Source organism: Antechinus flavipes, chromosome 2 (genome assembly GCF_016432865.1).
Source record: "Antechinus flavipes isolate AdamAnt ecotype Samford, QLD, Australia chromosome 2, AdamAnt_v2, whole genome shotgun sequence".
NCBI classification, from domain to species: domain Eukaryota; kingdom Metazoa; phylum Chordata; class Mammalia; order Dasyuromorphia; family Dasyuridae; genus Antechinus; species Antechinus flavipes.
Window position 1 is genome coordinate 155,637,123 of NC_067399.1, and position 19,797 is coordinate 155,656,919.

Below are 19,797 nucleotides of genomic sequence, written 5' to 3' on the forward strand. Positions count from 1 at the left end.
ATATAGTTTCATGCTTCTTCAAAAATAAAAATTTGCTAATAGTCAACTTTCTTGGTCATTATAATTATATTTATATAATGATGCAAATATATATTTATATGTATATATATAATTAACACAATAATATATAATGTAAGCATATTACACAATTATAATTACAGACTTTCTTTTATAAAATCATTCTTTTTTATTTATATTGTTGAATTCATGGTATATATCATTTTCCTGGATCTACTTACTTCATTCTGCATCAATTCATATAACTCTCTTTATTTTCTATGAATTACCATAGTATGAAATACCAAATATTTGGTATTTCTAAAAAAAAAAAGTAATAATATCCAATTAATGCATACACTATAATTTGTTTAGCCAACCCCAAAAAATAAATATTTACTTTGTTTTCAGTTCTTTGCTAAGATTCAATTCTTATATAGTAGAAATATATTGCTCTCATTACTTAGATCCCTTTAGATTCTATTATTTGTATTTACTTTAGACTAAGAAATAAACCTGACCCTTGGAAAACATTCTGATGTTCCACAATCTATTAAGTGGCCTTGTATATCTTATTAACTGTTTAACACTAGGCCCAGATCATCTGTCCTTAGAAGATAACTTCAATAGTATTCCTAACCTGATTACAGGCTAATGCTTAAAAATATTAGAACTAGCTTTCTGGTCCTAAAAGATGATTCTTTTTTGACCTTCTTTGCCCTTGTCTCTTCATAGAGACAAGCTAGTCTCTATGACTCTTCATACAAAATATAGAGTTGAAATAGGAAAACACAAACAAAAATTATAAGGTATCTCCCACTCCTGACACTACATGCATTAATCTTGGGTTACAGGGGTGATTCATATCAGCATCCATGTATTTCCATAGCAAATGGCCTTTGTGTTCACCAAGTGCCCCAACAACTACATAGAAAAGCATTGAAAGAGATATTCATTTAAATAAATCATTTTTAGCTGCAAAGAAATTCTCTAATAAGAAGCAGAATTAGCAACTTATTATGATGGAGTAAAGATACAGTTTTTCTGCAGGCATTTTTGCTTGGGGAAAAAAAAAAAAACAACATAAAACAATTCCTTGACACCTTATAAGAAACATCTGGCCTATCTCCAATGTATCTCAAAAAGAGAAATTATTGGGGTTTGAGAAGCACTTCCCACTCCTAACATACAGTCTGCTGCTCAAAATTCACTGAAATGAAGGCATGTCAAGAGGAAAAGATTATCCATCAAATATTGAATGTACCCAACCACATCAGAGATCAGATCAGCAGAGTGATGAATGAATATTTCAACAGTTTGTGCACCCTCAGCTAACAGAAAGGTCACACAAATCACCATTAGCAATTCAAAATATCTTCAAATTTGAGAGGACTCAAACTCTACCTAGACTGCACATTTTTCAAGGTTCCAGCCATTGGTTGTTTTTTGAAAGATTAAACCTTTGTCCCATGTATATCTTACAAAGCCAAGAAGAAACATACAGAACTTTCCAAAGAGAAAGATTTGAAGCAGTTTTATAATGCTTACAATCCCTACCTAATGTACCAAATATGTATGAAAACAGAGGCTCTGACAAGAAGCCAGAACCATGATATATGCATTCTAAGTCAGTATTGAATGGGAAAAGTCAAACAATTCTGAATTCTATGCACATAAACCTTGCTCAACATATTTTTGCATCAGATGGAAAATCAGAAATAAACTACCTCAGTTTATATAACTGTTATATGACCTTTATTATAGTACAACCTTATTTGGGTCATAAATCAAGTATTCTCCTTCCTCTTCTTCCCCCTTCTCCTTTATGTTTTCATGGGGGCAGGGGAAAATAGCAGAGTGGGGAATTAGTGTTCAAAGAATCATGGAATAGAATAGAAGAAGCCTGTATTAAGTGATTAATATGTGTCAAGCACTGTGCTAAATACTTTACAAATATTATCTTATTTTATTATAGGTTTATACATGGGAAATACCTTCACCTATCATCCCTCTCATATTAGACAGAATGAAACTGAAGCTCTAATGAGATTAAATAGCAAAGGGCACACAAGAAGTAATTGGCAGAGCAAGGGACTGGGCCTCTCATACTTTGATTCTAAATTCAGTATTCTGGCCTATTATTCCTCTGTTGATCAATTCTAAAAGAATTCCTGTACAGCTATCCAGCCCTGTATGTTGCCTGTCTGTGGAGACACAAGAAGCTTCAGACTCATTGAGATTCAATGTCAGACTTCATAGAGGTTAGTTATAACTACCTGAACAATTATAATAGGCCACTGTGGAGCAGAGTATGATTTTTAAAGCTTTTCAGGAAGCCATGATAACCCCCAGTTGGTCATTTCAAATACTTGTGTTTACTCATTAGCTGACCCATGTTCACCCATATGGAATATCATTTTTAGGGAGTCAGCTACAAGTTATCTGATTGAGCTGACTGAAAGTAAACCTTTATCATTCAATCAGGATTAAAGGTGGCATTTCTGGAGAGAATTCCCCAATGTCTAAATTTATTGCTTAAAAATTTTAATCACTATTGTCCTAAAATGTATTTGATAGGCATTGAGTTTACTGTAGGCCAAGTTAGTCTATATGTCTAATACATTATTTCAAGAAGGTCCTTCATTCGAATAATGCTTTTTAAAAATGAATATACTTCCAACAATATTGTATAGCTACAAACGATGGAATATCACTCAGAAGAATTTAAATTGCAAGTATCCTAAAGGGGAATATGCAGATGTATGAGAGACATAAATAGGCTGTAGCATATCATCAAGTAAGAACTGTGTATTTAAACTGACTCAAGGGTTGCCTAATATATAAAAATATTTATCAATTAAAAAAATTGATGTTCCCGATGCAACAAGAGTGAGAGGGAAAATGGATTTCCTCTTAACCTCTACTAGTTCCACAGAATGCTAAAAACCCAAATAGAGGCTTCTAGAAGTTGAGTGAATCAGCTTTATGTGATTTTTTAGATGGAATAAGAATTTTGTAGAATTAGACATGAATGTGTTTCAATTTACATCAATTTAGTGTGTCCTTACATTGATGAGATCATGGAAACAAGCTTAAAACTGCTTCACAAAGATTCATTTCTACATTATGTTCTGGTAGGATTTTTTCCCACAGGAAGATAATACCACTGACCCATCATAAGTAAAGTAGATGCTTTTAATTGTTTCTTAAAAGACAAGATGATTGGTACTTAGTAGTTCCCTCTTGAGGCCAAGGGCATACATTTGAAGCATAGATGGCTAAAGTTAAATGTAATGGGCTGAGGCTTGAGTTGATGCACTGAGGTCCCAAGCACATGATGCTAAATAGTAATTGGACTATATGCTTGGAGAAAGAATGGCCCCTGCCCACTCTTTGTGCAAGTCCTGATGTGTTGTATAGGAAATGACGATTTTGGTGGATGGAAGCAGGGGAGTGGAAGGGAAGCAGAAAGAGAGACTGCTGGCTGGCAGCTTGACACAGTTGCTCACATTGCTATTGCGATGGCTCTTCATCTCCAGTCCCCCTCTGCTAGCCGGCTTCCTGTCATAGCTGCCCATATTGCTATTGCAATCTTTCTTACCCATATTGCTATTGCAATCCTTTTTCACCTCTTCACTTCAATAAAGATTGAAGATTTTTCCCTTAACCTGAATTCCTGACTCTGGCTGGTTTTAAATACACAGTCATTACAAGAAAACCTTCAAGCATTCCTCATAAAAGACTAGAGTTGAATAGAAAATTTGGTTTTTAAACATAAAACTCAAGAAAAGCATAGCTAAATATGAAAAAAACAAAAAACAAAAAGAACTCAAAATGTTTAAACTGTTTACCTTCCTACAGGGAACAGGGAACAATAATACATGTAACTTCTAAGATCTTATTATTACAACTGGAAGAAAGATTCTACATAAACAGAGGGCACTGGAGTAACTCAATTATGTTGAGATCATCTAAAAAATGAATGAGTGAAAAAAGAAAGATATTCAGGGGAAATGGTGAAGGGATAGGAAGAATGAAGGGAATTGTCTCAGATAAAAGAGACATACAAGGAAGAACTTTTATAGTGAAAGAGGGCATTGTTTGAATTCCATGCTTATCTAAATTAATTCAAATAGGAAGAAATAGGTAGAAAGTTAGACAAATAGATAAAAATAATTGGAAATAATCAATTGCATGAAGATCTTTATCTTATCCAATAGGGAAATAGGAGCAAAAGAGAATAAGAAGAAGGGGGTATGATGAGAAGATGAATAAAGAATTCAAAGGTTAGAAGAAAAGCCTTTCAGAAAGTTTCAGAAGATTTCAGAAGAGAGGATAAAAAGAGAAAGAGGAATAATCAGAAGAAAGGTGGGAATGCATTTAGTAATCATAATTTTGAGTGTGATAGGATGATTTCTCTCATAAAATAGAAATAGAGAGCAGAGTGAATTAGAATCCAGCATACAACAATATGTTGTTTAAAAAAAAAAAAAAACATACACACTTAAGGCAGATAGTTAATGCAATGTATCCATTGCAATAGCCCTGAAGTCAGGAGGACCTGAGTTCAAATCTGGCCTCAGACACTTAATACTTTGTAGCTGTGTGATCTTGGGCAAATCACTTAACCCCAATTGCCTCATGGAGTAAAAAGCATTTAAAAATAGAAACGCAGGCAGAGTTAAAATAAGGAGCTAAAAAAGAATACATCATCATTCAGCTGAATTGCTGTTAAAAGACAGGAGTAGCAAAAAAAAAAAATTAAAATTAAAAAAAGATAAGAGTGACAATATTTTTTATACAAGTCAACAAACAAAAATAGGCCTCATTAAAAGAGATATGTGAGAAAGCTGTATCCTATTAAAATATGCTATAAAAAATAAGTGATATCCAGTATTAAATACAGATGCACCAAATAGTACAGTATTCAAATTCTTAATAAATATTAAATGAATTTTGGGAGGAAATAGCAAAACTATACCAGAATAGGATTCCAACTTTACCCTCTTGGATACCTATAATCTATCTCTCTATCTATCATTTATCTAGCTATCTAGCTAACTATCTATAGTATGTAAGTTTGTATGTATGTGGGAGTGTATATATGTCTTCATAAAATAAATAAGAAATAAATTAAAGAGATGAATAAAATTTTAGAAAAGGGAGAAAATTTTCATGCAAAGAAAAATTTAAGTAAATGGAGAAATATTAATTGTTCAGCTGTAAAGTCCAGGCTAACTCTCTGGAGGATCTTGGGATAAGCCCGAGTCCTTGGTCTTAGTGGAGGAGTGAAGGAGACAGGAGAGTTGCCACGTAATTGGTCAAAGATGGAGTCTGGAATCAGGTGTCGTCTTTTGCATCTGTGGCTGAGAGCTATGGTTGAGAGCTGTGGCTGAGAGAGAGCATTTCCACTTATCCCAGCCCTTAAATACTTCAGTACGATTATATCACTACAACACACTGAACATTCTCATCACCATACTAAGAACTAAGTATATGCTTAACTATGAGTACCTTGCTGACCTAGATTTAAGTACACCTTTGCAGAGTTCCAGCCCTCTACATCCACCCTTTTCTTTTGTTTTGGAACACAGGTGGTAATTCCCTCCCTGATTTCTCAGGACAGGAGGCGAAAACACCAAAAAGGAGGTGATCATGCCCTCCCTGACTTCTCAGGAAGGAAGATGAAAATACCAAAGGGAAATAGGGTGTCAAACCAAATATTGTTAGTAGGTTTCCTCTGGGCTGAAACTGAAACAGGTATGCATAAATCCATCAGCATGGGAGGTATTACACAATCACATAGTAATATAACACAGGCTAGTAGTGATGTAACAAACAACATGAATCAACATAATGATATAACAAACACAAGATGAATATACATACATGTGCATAAATCCTAGAAGGAAGGTATATAAATAACAATCACACATACACCTTCTTCAGAAGCCAAGAGATAGGCCAAAACCAATCTATTATCCATTACTTCATGTATCAGGGAATCCAAGGATTTCTGCAAGTTTTGGAGTCCTGCAACAGTCTCATAATATCTCAGGGAATCCAATGATTCCTGCTGGTTTTAAAGTCCTACATGTGTCTTATTAGCAATTTTTGATGTTCATGACTCAATTGCCATAACTGCCATGCTCTTTCAGTGGTGGTCACAGTCAGAGATGGAACCATCTGATATTTCTTGGGTCTTCTTTGTTTCAAGGGTCTTCTCTGTCACTTTCCAATGGACAAGGCCAATACAGTTCATTGGCACTCATCTGATTCCTTCTCCATCTATAGAGATACAAGCAAACTCTCTCCCCCAAGCAGTTAGCCTATATGGTCCCTTCCATTCACCAATTTCTGGATCTCTCCACATCACCTGGCCCTTTTCTAAAGATAGTGGAGCTGCTCACACTGGACACTGCCCTTCCATGGGTTATAAAACCTGTCAGCCGGAGCCAGTGCATTGTTATCAAAAATCAAAAAATTAATAGTATAGAGAGCTAAATTTAGAGGTTCTCTAGGGTTATCTATGGCTCCCCCTTTCTTTTGTTTTTGGAGGATCATCTTAATGTCTCTGTTTCTCCTCTCTACTATTGCCTGTCCTTGAGGATTAAAAGGTATGCCAGTAGTGTGTAAAATCTGATACTGTGCACAAAAGGGTGCAAAATGTTTAGAAGTATATGCAGGTCCATTATCTATTTTTGTTGCTTGCAGCACACCCATAATTGTAAAAGCTTGTATAGGAATTCAGTGACTACTCGAGCTGTCTCTTTTACTGCTATGTTGCAAAAGTAAATCCTGAAAAGGTGTCTACTATAATATGGGTAAAAACAGACAACCAAAAGATTTAAAATGGGTAATAGCCATTTGCCAGATTTCATTGGGTCTCAAATGATGAGGGTTCTACCCTGGAGGGAGCATAGGAGCATGGAAGGGAAGGCAAGCTGTATAACCTTTTACTATATTCCTAGCTTCCTCTTTTGTTATCCCAAATTGCAAATGTAAAGCTCAAGCAGCTTGATGATATTTAGAGATTCTTGGACTGCTTGAAATAAGGGAGTATTGGCTACCATGGTTAGGAGATCTGCCTTTGAATTTCCATTAAAAAATAAGACCTGGAAATCCATTATAAGAGTGGACATGCAAGATATAAATCTTACCTGGATGCTTTCTCACTTGCTCTTGAAGTTCTTTAAAGAGCTGATATATATTAGAAGCTACAAATTTCATTTGGGTTGTGGCAATTCTTTGTACCACACCTACTGAATAAGCTGAATCAGATATTATATTTACATCTCCTGGATAATAAGTAAGAGCTAGCATGATTGCATATAGTTCATTATGCTGAATGGACAGAAAAGGAGTTCTGACTACTTTATAGTTAAGTCATGAGAGTATACAGCACAAACATTATATTTGGATGTATCTGTAAAGTTAGTTGGTCCTTTAAGAAGAACCTTAGAAACCTTTTCTTCAAAAATCCATTGTCAATTATGTAATAGCCAAGTGATCTTTAGTGGAGACACGTGTATAAATTTTGGAGCAGTGGCCAATAAAATTGCCACTCTGGGATGGTTTCACAGCATATATTAATTTGTCCATTGGTATAAAAAGTATATAGCTTCTCAGGTCTTATCCCAGATAATTGTACTACTCACTTAATGGCTTTTAATAAAATTCTAGACACAAGCACTGGGTAAGGAGTATGACTTTGTTGTGGTTGTGCTGGGAGGTTCACCCATTCTATCACACTGTCTCCTTGATGAAGGACTCCTGTAGGTCCACTTTTGTAGCAAAAACTGCTATTTCCAAGAGTTTTTGAATGACTTTTTCAACCACATTGAATAAAGCCAGTTCAACCTCACTCAAAGCCTCTTGCACTTCTTTTGTAAGCTGGTGTGGTGAGTTTAAAGCAGTGTCGCCCCTTAAAATATCTTATAATGGTTATAATTGATAGGGAGTTAAGCCTAACACTGGACACATCCATTCCATATCTCCTATCAATTTCTGAAAGTCATTTAAAGTGTTCATCTTCTCTGTTCTTAAATAAAGTTTTTATACTGTAAGCACCTTAGGATATACTTCATATCCTAAATATTGAAAAGGACCATGACTTTGAATTTTTTCTGGAGCTATATGTAATTTGTAGTTCCTTAGTGTTTCTATGGTCTTTTGTAGACATGCTTCTAACATTTGTTCCTCAGGTGCATACCCCAAAATATCATCCATATAATGTAAAGATATTACTTTTGGAAATGCTTTTCTTACTGGAGTAAGAGCAGCAGCAACATACATTTGGCACATAGTAGGGCTATTTTTCATTCCCTGTGGCAAAATTGTCCATTCATATCTTTTATAAGGCTCAGCTAAATTAACACTGGGTACTGAAAAGGCAAATCTTTTCACATCCTCCTTATCTAGAGGGATAGAATAGAAACAATCCTTAATGTCTATAGCTCAAAGAGGCCATCCCCTAGGCAATTGAGTAGGATATGGAAGTCTAGGCTGAAGAGTTCCCATAGTTTTCATCTGTTCGTTTACTTTTCTTAAATCAGTCAACATCCTCCATTTTCCAGATTTCTTTTTTACAACAAAGATAGAAGAATTCCAAGAGCTTAGCAAAGGTTGTAAGTGTCCTTGGTCAAGTTGCTCTTGTACTATATCTAATAGGACCTGAATTCCATCATTCACTAAGGGCCACTGTTCTACCCACACTGGTGTATCAGTTTTCCATTGAGTGGGAACAGATGAGAGTGCAGGCAGGCCTTCAACAGCAGCCCTGCCTAAAAAGTTGAAATACTCAATTATAATTCTGTTGTAAGATGTCTCTTCCCCATAGATTAATGGGGATTTTTTTCAACTACAAAAGGAGTAAAAACTCCTACTTCACCTTCAAATATCTATCTCAAAGGGGTAGCACAAACTTCAGCTGCTATGGATCCTCTTATGCCAGAAATATAGGTGTCTGCCTTAATCTTTAGCCAATGACTGGGCCAATTGTCACCTCTAATGACTGTATGATCTGGACCTATGTCTACCAACCCTTTCATTGGTTTGCCAGATAGTGAGAATAGGAAGGTCAGCTGTCACAGCTGCTGTATAGAATATTCCTGGATTCTGTTGTTGGGAGTCAAAATCTGGGCAAATATCACCAAATTGCCTATTAGGCGTCTGTATCAGTAAACATTATGCTAGTACTTCTTCTCCTGGATAATAAGTCATACATTGTCTACCTGTATTAGTGTATTAGCTACACATTCCCCACTTTCCCAAATCAGTGTATAGATGGATACTTTTGTAAGCACTCTCAGGAGGTGAAATGGTCAAGCCTATTATGCCTGGAGGCAAAGGATCCATAGGCCAGACAGGCATAGATTTCACCTCTCCAGGGGGTATCTCAGTAGTCCCAGCTGCATAAAACTTTATTTTCCCCAATTATAATCTCTTTGCCTCATCAGGTTCCTTCTCGGCTGATTGATCATGTTGGAGTATTGAACTTCTAAAGACTCTCTGGGTGTGACATCAGCTCACATCATGCTCCAGGTGTTTTTTGCCTGCGGCCCTGTAGTTGGGCCCTGCTTCCCATTTCCCTGAGTCAATCTACATTCTGATGATCAATGGAAATCTTTGTTGCATTTTGAACATGAGGTTTTGGGTCTTGTTCTCCCACCCTGTTTTTTCACTCTATCTTTATGCCAACATTGAGCTTTCAAATGCCTTACTTTAACCACATTGAAAGCATTGATGAGTCTGTCTGGAAGTGCCTTGCCAAAAGGGACCCTGTCTTCCCATGTTCAGATCTTGAGAAGTCTGCATCATAGCCTGGGTTTAAAAGGTATTTGTGTCCATTGTGGCACAGCATCTTATGATCTCATCTAAAGGAGCATCCTTGTGTAGTCCTAGTATAATTCTTCTACAAACCTCATTAGCATTTTCTTTAACAAGGTGTCTTATAATTTCTGTTGCTACATTTTCACCAATAATTCATATGACAGCTATCTGCAGACATCCCATAAAATCAGCAAAGAGTTCATTGGACCTTGTGCTATTTTCATGAAGGCTTCCCCTCTATCTTGTCTTCCTGGGAGAGTGCCCCATGCTTTGGTAGCAGCAGAAGTAATTTGGTAATATGCTGTCAAAGAGTAATTAGTCTGCACTAGAGTATCTGCATAATGATCTACACCCATTAGTTGGTCAGAGGTGACTGGTATATTAACTCCAGATTGCCTATTTCATTGGGCTTGTATTCTACAAAGTTCACTATACTCAGAAAGCCACAACAAGTTTTGTCTAAGTTCTAAACATATCCTTGCTATAGATTTCCAATCATTAAGGGCTAAAATTTCAAAAGCCAAATTCTCTAATCTCATCTTAACATAAAATGATGTAGGCCCATAAAGAATGCAAGCCTTTTTCAGATCTTTGATAATTTCCAGATTAAACAGAGTGTATTTTCTTTTTTTCTTGACCAGAAGAGTCAAACTCTTCAATCGCTGTGTATGTTTCTATTCTCAAATCAGATGTATCCTGCCCTTCTTCTTTAGCTTTAATTAGTGCCCTTTGTAATTGTGTCATAAGGGGTAAACAAAGCTGCTGTATTCATGGTGCTGATGGTGTCACTGCCCTTCCCCCTCCTCTTCCTCTTTCCACTCAAAAAGACAAAATTGAGGGAAGACAGTCAAGAGATGGGGAATGCCTTAATGGTGCCTATTTGGGTGTAACTGAACTGTGAAAGTGAGAAGCACCACACCCTTAAATTCATCAGTGCTGTCCTTGTCCAATTCTCCATGCTTTTCAGCTACTTTGTCAATAACATTCCCTTCCTCCCCTTTCTCCTCATACTTCCTTGCCTGGTTGTTCCCCTTAGAAGTTTTCCTTCCTTTTTTAGAACTTGTGGGATTCTTTAAAGCCAATTGTATTATATTGCACATAATGAATCTTTCCTCAGGAATTAAATCAGAACCCATAGCTTTGCAATATTCAGTTAGTTGCTCTCCCACTAGTTCCCACATCTCTGGCTTTAATTTTCCTTCCTTAGAGAACCAATATATTTAAGAGTCTGATATATTTAAGAGTCCATTAATCTGCTTCCATGTTACCAACAAATCTTGCTTCTTTATTAATCTAATTATGCATTCTGCATATTTGCCTTTGGATGGAGGAGATTCTTTTTTTGTTGTTGTTTAATATTTGCCGCATTTCAGCTAAAAAAAAGAAAGTGACTAGTTTATACCTTACCAAAGTTTCCTTGTTATTTATTTTTATACTCACTCCATTTCCAGGTCACAAGGGACTTCTCCACTGAGCTTATAATCACATCAGTCGAACTGCTTTGTGCCTGCTTTGCAAAGCCTTTCTTTTCCAGGGCCCTACATTGGGTGCCAAAATGTAAAGTCTGGACTAGCTCTCTGTAGGATCTCAGATCAGCCTGAGTCCTTGGTTTTAATGAATGAAGGAAGCAGGAGAGCTGCCATGTGGATGATCAAAGATGGAATCTGGAATCTGGCATCTTCTCTTGTGTCTGTGGCTGAGAGTATCTTAGCCCTTAAATACTTCAGTACGATTATATCACTACAACACACTGAGTATGCGCAACCATTATATCACAATACTAAGTACTAAGTATATGCTTAACTGTGAGTACCTTGCTGACCTAGATTTAAGTGCACCTTTCTGGTACTCTCTACACTCAGTTCTGGCTCTCTACACTCAGAGATAGTACAAACAAATAGAATAAGTTAAATTCTACAAAAGTTATTTTAACTATTCAGAACCATACCAATTAAAATACCAAAAAACACTTCATAGAGATAGAAAAATAATAATAACATGGGGTGCCAAAACATCTTCTTGTAAGATTAGATCAACTCTAATTAGTTAGCAGTTTGTAAAGATTCCAACAATTTGGAAAACCAAAACTCAAGCATTTCAAGGGGAAAAAAATATGTGAAAATAAGTGACTTAGTATTACCAGATTTCAACTGTTATAAAATGGTCATTATGAAAATAGGCAGCCAAGTGGCACCATGGATACAGTACTAGCCTTTGAACCAGGAAGACTCATCTTCATAAGTTCACTGTTTGCTATAAGGTACTTTAGTAGACAATGAAATAATAAAAATAATAAACATTCATGCACCAAATGGCCTAGCATACAAATTTTTGAAGGAAAGTTTAAATGAGTTATAGAAGGAACAATCAACAAACCTATACTAATGGAGTACCTTAATTTACTCTTCTTAGACACAGATACATTAAAAAATTGATTAAATAAAAAAAGAAAGAAGCTAAGGACATGAATTGAATTTTAGAAAAGTTAGTCATGATAGATCTATGGAGAAAATTGATTGGAAACATGGAGGAATATATTTAATTCACAACTGTGAATGGCACATTTATTCCATATATTAGTGCATGAAAACTTCACAAAAAATGTAGACAAGCAGAATCATTGAATATACTCTCTTCAGACCACATTACAATAAAATTGCATTCAGTAAAAACCTTTGAAACATGAATTAAAATTGGAAATTAATTTATTTTTAAAAATGAGTGGATCAGAAAGGAAGTCATATAAATAATCAATAATTTTATTTAAAATGATGGCTCAGATTAAACAAAATGCCAATTGGGATGCAGCCAAAGTAGCACATAGGGAGAAATTTATATCTCTGAATATTTACATCATTAAAACGGAGGAAGAAGATATAAATGAATTGGGAATGTAATAAAAATAACAACAAAATTTAGAAGGAAATGAATTTAAAAATCCCTAATTAAGCACCAATTAATTTCTCTTAAAATGAGAAAGTTAAAATCAGAGGAGAGATTAATAAAATTGAAAGAAAAATCATTGAACTAATAAATAAAATTAGGATGGATTTGTAAACAAAAACAATAAAATAGATAAGCCACTAGCTAATTTGATTTTTAAAATGAAGAAAGAAAATACATTGCCAGTATAAAAAAATAAAAAAATAGTGCACTACAAGTGAAAATGTTTTGCCAATAATATTGTCATCTAAAATGGAGGAATATTTACAAAAATATTACCTTCCCAGATTAACAGAAAAAATATAATTCTTAAATAATATTCTATCATAGTTCAGTCATGTCTGATCCTTTGTGATCTCATTTGAAGTTTTCTTCAAAAAGGTAGTGGAGTGAAATAGTAGAGTGATTTGTCATTTTCTTCTGCAGCTCATTTGACAACGAGAAAACTGAAGCAAACAGGGTTAAATGACTTGCTAATGGTCATAGAGCTAGTATCTGAAGCCAGATTTGGAAGATGAATCTTTCTGAATCTAAGTCAGCATTTTGTCTAGTGTACTGCTTAGCTGTTCAATATTATATTAGAAAAACAGAAATTGAAAAAGTCATTAATGATCTTAAGAAAAAATCCATAGGATGAGATGGACTTACAAGCAAATTCTACCAAACATTTAAAGTACAGTTAATTCCAATATTCTACAATCTTGGAAAAAATAGATAAAAAATGTACTACCAAATTCCTTTTATTAAAACCTAACTGGAGAAAGCAAAGACTCTTTGTTTTCTTAATACCTTAAAATTTTAAATTCTTAAGTTTGGGGGTGCATAGCTATTAATAATATTATTTGGTTAAGAAGTATGTGTATTTACATAGCCCTTTGGGCATAGTTTAGAAAAAAGAAAAATGAAGGGTAGAAAATGCTTCAATTTGTACTCAGAGCCTATCAGTTCTTTTTTTGGGATGTGACTATCCTTTTTTATCATCATGAATTTTTTAAATCAGTTGCTAAGTCTTTGACAGTTGATAATTATTACAACATTGCCATTACTGTCTAAATTGTTCTCCTGATTCTGCTCACTTCATTTTTCTTCTGTTCATATAAATCTTCCCATTTTTTCCCCTTAAACCAATCCTATTGGGCTGTAAGAAATGCTACTTCCCACACATCAGATTGGCTACCATGATACAAAAATGCTTCAGGGAATGTAGAAAAATGGACTAGTGCAATCATTCTGAAGAAAAAAAAAAATGGAACTAGGCCCAAAGGGCTATATGATGAATTACCTCTTCAGTATTTGAATTCTTTCTTGTTGCTCATAGCATTTTTATTTCTTAAGCACTTTGGAATTTGGCTTGGGGATTCCTGAGACTTCTCATTTGGGGTCTTTTGGGAGGTGGAGAGTGGATATTTTTGTATTTTTATCTAGCCTTTATTCTAAAATATTTAGTTAATTTCCTTTTATGATTTCTTGATATTTTTCTCTCCAGATTCTTTATTGATCAGGGCAATCAGAGTTCAATGATTTTTACATTGTGTCCCTGATCCATTTTCCATGACAATTGTTTTTCCCATGTGCTATCTTATGTTTTCTATTTTTCTGTCTTTTTTTTTATTTCTTGTTCTTTCATGGAGCCATAAACTTCAATTTGGTTCATTTTTATTTTCATGTATCTCTTGCTATTATACTTTCTATTCGATTGCTAACTGTCTTTCTTATATTCTTTTCAGTTCTTATCTCTAGCCCTCTTATTACATTTATAAAATAATTTAAACTTTTTTTATGTTTATTTCTCCTAGAAATTACAATAGACTTTGCATCTAGATGTTGTATTACTATTATCTTATTACATTTTTGGGTCCTCAGTATATAGTGTTTCAGTCATTAATTAGTCAAGTCTGACTCTTTGTGAACACATTTGGGGTTTTCTTAGCAAAGATACAGATTTGCCATTTTCCTTCTCCAGCTTATTTTACAGAAGAGGAAACTGAGGTTAACTGGGTTAAGTGATTTGCTTAGAGTCACAGAACTAGTAAGTGTCTGAGACTAGATTTGAACTTATGTCTTTCTGACTTTAGGCCCATACTCCATTATGTCACCTACCTACCTATGACTTCAGTACATTTGACATTAAAAGATCTCTATATTGGGAGATATGTATTGCTTTTTCTTTCTTTTAGTCTTAACTTCCTTCATCAGATTTCATACTAGGACCAAAATCTGTGTATTTTTTTTAGAGGGAATATCTGGCCACTGAATGGTTCTATTTTGCATGAGGAGGGTCATTCTTGCTATTACTTTCTTCAGGCTCTATGTACTAGATCTTCCAAGAATCTAAGATATAACTTAAACTGGAGATCTTTAGATTTTCAGTGTAAATGAATAGTTTGATTAGGGGAGAAGTCTAATCACTGCTTTTCTTGTCTGATTTTGGGAATGTCCTGATCTCAATTTATATCTAAGTAATTACTTCTAGTTGAATTTCAAGTAGACTAATCCAGATATGAGTCATCTTCTAACTAAAAGCTTCTTTAAGTTCTTCTTAATGATATGCTATCAGGTTCTTCTTTCATAAAAGTTCCTTTGGTAAGTCTGCTATAGTTTAAGGCTCATTCCTACATTCTATTTTGTTAATGCTCCACAAATCTTTGACTCTCTTTCTTTTTCCATTCTTTGCTCAGATCTTTGTCTTTGGTCCTTATCTCTTCTTTCCTTTGCCCATTACATCGATTTTCATAAATACTGCCTGACCTCTGACTCAGAATTAGGGTAAAAGTGACAGAGGTGTGAATTGAGCCCTGTTTCTGTTCCCTTCAGAGTATCAAACCCTTCTGAAATAAATATGTAACCTCTTCTTTCCCTAGTGCACAGTGGCAGTGCTAATTCTGAAAGGATTTTTCCCTTCTTGGTCAGGGTCCTGTCTCCAATGTAACCAGATATCTCTGATTATCATAGAAATTTGAGCTGGCAAATAATTTTAGAAGTTTTAGTTTAAAAGTGTAGTTTTACTTTTAAAAGATTTCTCAATTAGCTCTTGCTTTGGTATATTCTCTAGCATTTTTTCTTCGTTTTGTTTTTGATTTTTAGAATAATTGTGAAAAGAGAAGGGCTATATATTTTTCTTCTACTCTGGAATCCTGTTTGGTCAATATCTTGTCTGCCATGAAACTCTTTAGTCATCTATTTTACTCCTGTTCTTTATCTGAGTATCTCATTAGTGATATCTCATTGCTCATATCTACCATGTATACTTCATTATATTCTGTGAGATATATATTTTTTAAACTTTTTGGAGTCAATTGCATTTTACGTCTCATTTAAATTAGCAATGCCAGTAAAACATTAGTATTAATAAAAATATTAATAAGTATTGATTAATATCAATGAAGTAGTAAAAATGAGAGTATTTTTAAAAGATTGACTTTTGCTCTCATGGCAAACTTTAAGTAAAAAAGGACATTGCAAATTCCCAAAGTTAATGTTACCCTGTTGTCCTCTCTCTTCATTTGCAATCCTGGGTTCAATTTGTTAACCATTTGTGGAGCTCATCCCAAATATACATACTGAGGGACAAGTTATTTAAGTTGTCTTTCAAATGCATGTTTCAGTCTAGACAACAGTTATTCTGTATGCCTATCACACCTAGATTCATGTCCCTTCCTAGGTATTGACTGATATCTGACAGTACTAGGGTACTTTTTATACTTTAAGTAAATAGGAAGGAAAATGGATTTCTCAATCTTTTCAACGATCAGCCCAGGTCATATAAAAGAGGTGATGTTCCTATCACAGAGAGAATATTGATCATACTTGCTATTCAACCCTTGTAAGATTTTAAAAACAAAGGTTCAATGTTTTCTTTAGCAGCTACCTCTTTGATTTTTAAAACATATATTAATTAACTCACATGCTTTTAGTCACCTTGTTATAATAATTAATTGGCATTTATTAATGGAGGGAGAGGGAGAGGTGGAGGAAGGAAGAGAGGTAGGGAGGAAAGGAGAAAAATAGAGAAAGGAATAAATAAAAGAAAATAGGACAGAGGGAAATGCCCAATTAGTAATGACACTTACAAATGTGAATGGGATTAACACACACTCATAAAATGGAAGCATGTAAGAGAATGGATAACAGAAAAATGCAAAAATATGTTGTTTGCAAGGAACACTTGAAACAGAAAGTCACACAGATTTTTAAAAAAGAGTTTGAGAAGAATCTATTATGCTTCAGGTGAAGTACAAAAAAAGGGGAAGGGATAATAATTATCTCAGAGATAGCAAAAGAAAAAAAGTCTAATGAAAAGACATAAGCAGAGAAACCACATTTTGCTAAAAGAGCCCATAGAAAGTGAAGTAATATCAATATTAAGCATAGTACACAGATTATTAAAGGGAAAGTCAAGATAAATAAAGGAGGAAATAGTAAAATTTTACTTTCAGGAATCTAAACCTTTTCTCTCAAAAGAAGGTAATCTAATCATTAGATCAACAAGAAAGAAGTTAAGGATATCAATAAAAGCTTAGAAAAATTATGTTTGATAGACCATTAGAGAAAACAGGAAATTGAAAGAAGTAGACTTTTTTTCTCACTCTGCATTGATGAGGTTTAGATTTGGGGTACCCAAATGAAAATGAGGTCTGATGGCAGGTTCGGGGTACAGGGAGTCAAATAGAGCTCCTCTGCAACCCCTTTGGATTTGGCATAAGGGCAGGGAGTTAAATGAGGTCTAGTGGTGGCGCAAGCAGTTCTGTGTAAAGGAATTTACAGATCTGAAAACCTAAATTGATATAAAAAGATTTATTATGGGCATAGGAAGTAAGATTAAAGTCTAGTTAGTAAAAGGTGTTAGATAAAGAGAAGAGGGCACTGGAAATATTATTCAAGTGGGCACATACCCTTGGCATGCCAGGTGTAAGGCTGGCATGTTTGGAACCTCTGCAAAGAGAGGACTCCAGCTTTGCTCTTTTATAATGAGAGATTTAGCTAAAGGGACCTGTGGGTGGAGTCTCAAGTTAGCTCAGATCTGATGGGGGCTGGGACAAGCCCAGATCTCCTATTGGAATTCAAAAGGGGTGCTTTTGACCAGGATTTGTGAATCAAAGGTCCTAGCTTCCTGAATTGATAATGCATCAGTTAGGAGGGGTTGGGAATCAGAAAGGAATAAATCAATCTGAAAGGATCAGTTTCTTAAAGGGACAACAACCTGCTTCATACATGGCAACTTTATAAAACTGAACTTTTAGGGGGCATACAAATTTCACAAAGAAAAGCAGAAAAAACAGTATTTTCAGACCATAATACAATTGCATTATATATAATAAAATTACAGAGAACTAGAAGTATAAAATTTTCAATCTATATTGTAGAAAATATTCTAGTCCAATAGAATAAATGGGTCAATGAAAAAATCACAGAAACATCAATGATTCATTTCAAATAATGACAGACAACATATCAAAATTTGTGGGGTGTAGTCAAAGCAGTCCTTAGGGAAAAATATCCATAAATTCGTAAATCAATATATGAGAGAAAGAGCAGATTAGTGAAGTTGGAATATAATGGAAAATAAAACATAAGAACAAGTTTACAATCCTAAACTAAATACCAAAATGAAAATCCTTAAAATCAGAGAAAAGACTTCTAAAACTTATACTTTACAAAAAAAAAAAAAACAAAAAAAAACAAAAAAAAAAAAACAAACAAACAAAAAAAAAAAAAACAAGATTGAACTAATAAAATTAGAAATTGGTTTTATGGGGGGGGGAATAAATAAAATAGAGTAATCATTGGTTAATTTGATCTAAGAAAAAAAAAAGAAAACCAAATTATAAGTCTCAAAAATTAAAAAAAAATATGCTGGTGAAGAGAAAATTAATATGAATTATTTTGCTCAATTATATTTTAGTAAAATTGACAATCTAAATGAAATTGATAAAGATTTACAAAAATATAATTTCCTAAACTAACAGGAGAGGAAATCAATATTTAAAATACATTTAAAACAAGCCAAAAATGAGCTCTCTAACAAAAATCCTTGGGACAAGATAGGTTTACAAGTGAATCCCTTCTAAACATTTCATGAACAACTAATCTCAATATTATATGAACTATTTCAGTGGAAAACCAGGCAAAGAAGACATCTTAGCAAACATTGTATTGATACCTAAATCAGGAAGAGCCAAAACAGAGAGGGGAAATTAACAAACAATTCCCTAATGCATATTGACATAAAAATTTTAAATAGAATATTGGAAAAGTGATTATAATAATTTATCACTAAGAATATACATCATGACAAGGTATTAAGGATCATGCCTAAGTGTGAAGGGGAGGTAGATTCTCTGAAAGCCCCCACAGCTGTGGATCATAACACACTTGAAGGAATTGCAAATAAGCCTTTACTGATGCAGATGTTGCTTGTGAATTGCCAATGAAATAAATTGGAGGGAACAGGGAAGAGGAGAGAGGTCAGAGAATGCAATTGCCTCTCAGTCTCCTTGTATCATTATCATCCTCTCACAGGAATGGATCTATTCTGCTGGTCAGAATTAAATCCCCAGCAGCCATTAGCAGGTGGCTCCCACAATAAGGTAGGATTTTTTTTTTTTTTTTATCAAGAATGCAGGTGTTTTTTTTTTTTTTAATATTAAAAGAATTATCAGCATAAATTATACTATCAATAAGAAAAACAACAAAAATGATTATGTCAGTAGAGGCAGAAAAATTTTTTTTTCAAACCTAAACACTCATTCTTATTAAAAACAATAGAAATCATAGATATCAAGGGAGTCTTTTAAAAAATTAATGAGCAGTATTTATTTGATTCCAAGACTAAGCACCACTTGTAATGGGATTAATTCTGAAACTTTCCCAATAAGATTATGGGTGAGATAAGCATATACATTACCAATACTATTATTCAGTGATGTATTACAAATACTAATAATATAAGAAAACAGTAAAAGAAATTGAAGGAATAAAAATATTCAATAAGGAAATAAATCTATCATTCTTTCTGGAGATGATAGG